This window comes from Indicator indicator, chromosome 7, assembly GCF_027791375.1.
Source record: "Indicator indicator isolate 239-I01 chromosome 7, UM_Iind_1.1, whole genome shotgun sequence".
Classification (NCBI taxonomy): Eukaryota; Metazoa; Chordata; class Aves; order Piciformes; family Indicatoridae; genus Indicator; species Indicator indicator.
Genome location: NC_072016.1, coordinates 3502447 through 3508506, shown reverse-complemented (window position 1 = coordinate 3508506; position 6060 = coordinate 3502447).

Sequence of the window (6060 nt, the reverse complement as noted above, 5' to 3'; positions counted from 1 at the left end):
AAGTGTTGTCAGACTAAAACTGAACATGGCCCAAGATGACAGTCTAAGAGGTTTACTACCTCCATCTTCTCCTATAGGAACCTCATCCTTTGTTTTGCTCCTTCCATTCTACCATTCCCCCAGGCTGGCCTATACAAGTATTGGTGGAGTTGCACTCTGAATTGGATCACTGAACTGCTTTAAAAGTAATAACACTTCTTGCTTTAGGAAGAAGAAACTGGAAACAGCAACTGTTCAAACACACCAGAGATGGGCAACCAGAAGTCCTGACCCCAATGGCAGATGGTCCACTGCCAGATGCAAGATCTGACACAGACCTTTGAGTCTGCTAAAAGCATGACATGAGCCAGCAGCCCTGCAGAGCTTGGAAAAACATGCTGTTGCTTGACAAAATGCACCCAAATCCCTCCTCTGAGCTGTTCTTTAAAAATTAAAGTGACCTAAAGCAAAGCTTATGTTAAAATACTGTTAGAATAGAGCAAAAAAAAAAAAAAAAAAAACAACCCAAACCCAAACCGAAACAAACAACCCACAGAGCAAGAGAAGCAAAGATTTCTTAACAAAGAGCATTCTGTGATGTCTGCATTTCTACAGGAAAGGCCCTTGGCATTGCTGTGTGACAGTGGAGGGCATTTTAGAAACACATTGCTGTGAAAAGTATTCAAATTGGAAATGCCTGTTTGGCTGACTCTCCCCCTTTGCAGCTTGTGTACTCCTTCAGCAGATAACAGAGGACAGCTCTTGCTAGCAGGCTGCTCTCAACATTCTCTTCATTAACTCTGAGAAAAATAAAAGCTCCATTTGCCATTGTTTTATGCCAATTAGAAGCTGAATCATGCAATGTGTCAACCTTCCCATGTTCTTTGGATGTTTACAGTTTATTTTAGCCTATTACACCTAGTTTTATTTAGGGCTTTCTTAGAAAATCTATGCTGTGAAAGAGAGTGTAGTTTGGGGAGCTGATGACACACCTGGAATAAAATTATGGGAAAGGTATTTTTGTGAATACTACAGAAGAAGAATCACTGTTAAAAAGAAAACAAAAAACCCACAGTAGCCCTGGTTATGTTGGGAATCTTTTCGGTTCACAAAAGCATCTGATGATTCCTGGAGGTGTTTAAGGCCAGGCTGGATGAGGCTCTGGCCAGCCTGATGTATTGTGAGGTGTCCCTGCCCATGGCAGGGGGGTTGGAACTGGCTGATCCTGGTGGTCCCTTCCAACCCTGACTGATTCTATGATTCTATGATTTCTCAGAGATGCAGATGATTCTTCACACAATCACCACAGTCAGAGATGATGCAGATGATTTTCCTTGTCTAGTAAATTCAGTACAGGCCAACTAGCATTTCAGTATTAAGTTCTCAAAACTGTCAGCAAGCAGTTCTCTACACAGAAAGACTTGTCATTATCTAGATTCCACAGGCAGCACTACACTTTACACAACACCTAGATTTGCTCTTTGGGGTATAGGAATGTATTGACAATTGCAGACAGGTTGAACTTCTCCCTTGACTATCAGAAAGCAGTTGACTCTTATTTGGGTAAGAATCCTTGGGTTTATCTCTATCTTTTCTATCACATGAATTGAACTCAGTGAAAGAAAAAGTTGCTAGTTCAGTGAGACATGTAACACAGAAATACAAATGCTCATTTCAATCTGTGCCCACTTTTGGCTGACCTGAAGTCATAGAATCAGTCAGGGTTGGAAGGGACCACAAGGATCAGCCAGTTCCAACCCCCCTGCCATGGCCAGGGACACCTCACACTACAGCAGGCTGGCCAGAGCCTCATCCAGCCTGGCCTTAAACACCTCCAGGGATGGGGCCCCAACCACCTCCCTGGACAACCCATTCCAGGCTCTCACCACTCTCATGGGGAAGAACTTCTTCCTCACGTCCAAGTCACTTAATCTGCATGAGCTAAGCAGTCAGTGTACCCAGGAAACTCCAAGAGACTCGTCGTAGAATGGGTTGGAAAGGACTTTAAAGATCATTTAGTTATGTGATTAAAGGTTGTTTAGATTGTGGTGCTTGGGGATATGGTTTAGGGGTGAACTTTGTGGAACAGGGTCATCAGTTGGACTTAATGATCCCAAGGGTCTTTTCCAACCTGAATATTTCTGTGATTCTGTGAATCCCCTGGCAGGAGGAGGGACACTTCCTACTACACCAGCTCTCTCGAGGCCTCACCTGACCTGGATTTGAAAGTTTCCAGGGTTGGAGCCTGCACAACTTCTCTAGGCTATCTGTTCCAGTGCCGCATCACCCTTGTGGTAAAGGATTTGTGCCTAATGTCTAATCTAAATCTAGCTGCCTCGCGTTTGAAGCCATTACTCCTCATCCTACCACTACATGCCTTTGTAAAAATAATTGTACTATTTAAATTAGGATGATGATTCAATAACTGAGGTACTGCTCTGATTTGGAACTCAACCAACATCTTGGCATGGTGCTCTCTTTCATAGCAAAGAGGTTTGTCCTTCCTCAGCAGAGATGCCTCTCATTTATGAGCACAATGAACAAGCATAAGAACCACCACATGCAAAAGCTGTAGAGCTCCATTTATTGCCTGTTTGTATGTTTGTTGGTTGTTTGCAGTGCTTAGGATCTGTTAATATATGTTTATTATAAATTATTCCAGATCTGATTCTAAGCAAATAAACAGAAAACTTCTCAACTTTGTTACTCCTGAAGAGACCAGGAAGACAAGACTGGATGGTATAATACACACAGATGGAGGCAGATCAAAGCAATGCAGGCAATTTTCAAGAAGAAAGATAACTCTTCAAATGCAATTAGCCCTCTGATCCTCCTCATGGCCCTTCTCTGGACACCTTCCAGCATGCCCCTATCCCTTTTGTAATAGGGGCTCCAGAACTGGATGCAGTACTCCACGTGGGGTCTCACCAGAGCTGAGCAGAGGGGGAGAATCCCCTCCCTTGACCTGCTGGCCACACTTCTCCTGATGCAGCCCAGACTCTGGTTGGCTTTCTGGGCTGCAAGTGCACATTGACAGCTCCTGTTGAGCTTCTCATCCACTAGCACCCCCCAAGTCTCTTTCCTCAGGGCTGCTCTCCAGCCAGTCCCTGCCCAGCCTGGATTTATGCTTGGGATTGCCTTAACCCAGATGCAGGACCCTGGGCTTGGTCTTGTTGAACCTCCTGAGGTTGCCTTGTGCCCACCTCTCCAGGTCCCTCTGGATGGATCCCTTCCCTCCAGCCTGTCTGCTGCACCACACAGCTTGGTGTCAGCAGCAAACTTGCTGAGGGTTAGAAAGAGGAAGTGAATGACTTTGCAGATGAGTTTATAAGGTGCAGGATTTCTGAGTAGAAACACACTGTTTCCTGTGTCCACCTTACTGGGTTGGACACTCGGGATACTGGAGGTGCAGCGTAGGTGGCAGTAACAGGAGGCACCCAGCCTAACCTGCCATACTTAACTCTTGTGATGCTCAGAATATCTGCATTCCCTATCCCCATTGTCCACCCTCTCAGTAAGACAGATGGTAACAAGGGACCCAATTCAAAATGGCTTTCAAAGGGATTTAGGCACCTGCCTCACATTTGTTCAAGACTTTCCTTCATGCTATTTCCAGCTACATACTAACCAGGAGATCCCATTAGCCACTTTGCTGCCAGCCTAAAGTTTGCACTCAGGTAAATCTTTTTAGCCACCTCGTTTATGTAGTAAAAACCCCACCCTATTATTAATATATTTAATGCTTTCCAAAAATGCTTCAAGCTTGCACTGGAGAGGTACATTATAAACACATGCATATCTGAACTACCAACAGTCAACAACAAGAGCAAAAACTCATGGTGGTGGATTAAGTGCATGAGATCAATGCCAAGTAAAAATGGCCTGGCTCTGCTGTGGTCATTTAGTGCTCTACAATTCTGATGGAGTAAATCTTTTTTGAAAGTAGGGAATGCTCTGAGATTAAGCAATGCATTCCATTTTTTGATCAAATGCCAGAAGCCATAGGTGAATAGGAAACAGACATCAGTAATTACAGTTCGTACTTCAGCTATTTCAAAACCCTTTGCTTCAATGAGCAAGTATTAACTGGACAGACACTCCTTCACAAATTAGAGGTTGCAAAGGCTTATTACACACCATATTTATCTTTGAAACTTGTCCAACAGAATTAAACTAAAAAAAAATAATGATACAGATTATGGTTGCAGGCAAAAAACTATTAAAACTCTAACAACTATATATATGTTTTTATCTGTCAAACTGTCCCTGCAGCCACTCTTTGGTTTAGGAGCTCAGGAATGTGGTATTAAGAAATACCAGTAATTGTATTAGTATGCTGTTGTCAAGCTTCAGACTGGGAGCATTTTACCATAGGACCTGATAAACAATTTATTTCTTGATTGTGTAGGCCTTAAAATGCAACACAGTTAAAAGAACAGGAGTTTGGACTACCTCCAGGTAGGAGGGAGGTAGGAGTAGAAATGGAAAAGTACAACACTCATGCAAGCAAGAAGCACACAACCAGGAGTGTCTACACTGTTTGGTGAAACAGCCAACAGAGCTATCAACTTGACAACAACTAAGTCTACTGTAAGACCAGAAGCAATCCAACTACCTCACTGTGTTACAGTACCTCAGTAACAAACTTAGTTAAGAGGTGTCAGAGGCAGCCTGGCACATAACAGAGCTAGCTTTGATCAGGCTCCAGAAACAACCTTTGTTCAAAGGAAGATGGACAACTGAGAGAGGGCATTCTCAAAGCCAGCTTTTCTGTTTACTCTGGAAAACTGTGCTGGAGAAGCTAGGGGACTCTTCCTCAAATGATTTAAGACTATTCACAATATCCAGAAGTACCATGACTACAGTTGGAAGAAACACAAAACTGTGGTGGAGAAAAAGAAAAAATGGGGGAAAAAAATAGGGCGTGCATTTAAGTTGTTCAAGGCTTCTGAGGGGTAGGAAGGAACTTAGGCAGGGCTTCCTTTTAACTGTTGCCCAACTCAAGATATCACCAAATGAGCTCCTAATAAATATTTGGCTTCACAACAGACTTGTACCGAAATTAGCAATTTAAGTACATTCCTTTAGATCCACAATTTTGGTCAGACAAGGAGATAGAGCAAACTTTTCATTATTACCCCCCAGATTTGGTTCAGTGCATGAGATTATAGATTTAAACTGATTAGAAAGGTTTCAGTAACTGAAACAAGCATTAGGATTGTTTTAACACTTAACAAAAAAAAAAAAAAATCAGGGAAAGTTAATTCTCAGAACACAGCTTTACTTGTTTGGCCAAAATTCACAGCACAGAGCTAAACCACAAAAAAAGCATATCAGGAATGCAAGACATCTTAGAATCAGATCAGCAATTTCGGAGGATGTTTAATAAAAGTACAGTTATGCATGCATTTATTATGCATAACATAGCTCTATAAAGCTATAGTAGGATTTTGTATTCGCCCCTATTAATCAGATTTTTTTTTTAACATGGAATAATTCTGGGAATTAACTAACATTCTAAGTGATCACTTGAAGCAGATCAAACAAGGTTCAACAAGACCAAGTGCAGGGTCCTGCATGTGGACTGGGGCAATCCTAGGCACTGATATAGGCTAGGCAGTGACTGGGCTTGGGAACAGTAGTGAACAAAAAGAACTCGGGGGTGCTCGTGGATGAGAAGCTCAACAGGAGCCACCAGTGTGCACTTGCAGCCCAGAAAGCCAACTGCATACTGGGCTGCAGCAACAGAAGCATGGCCAGCAGGTCAAGGGAGGTGATTCTCCTGCTCTACACCACTCTGGAGTTACTCACCACTGCTGAGACCCCACCTGGAGTACTGTGTCCAGTTCTGAAGCCCTTATTACAAGAAAGATCTGGACGTGCTGGTACATGTCCAGAGAAGAGCCACAAGGATGATCAGAGGGCTGCAGGTCCTCTCCTATGAGAACAGGCTAAGAGAATTGGGGGTATTCAGTCTGGAGAAGAGAAGGCTCTGAGGAGACCTTCTTGTGGCCTTCCAGTATCTGAAGGGGGCCTACAGAAAAGCTGGTGAGGGAACTTTTTGGATGTTGGCTAGTAATA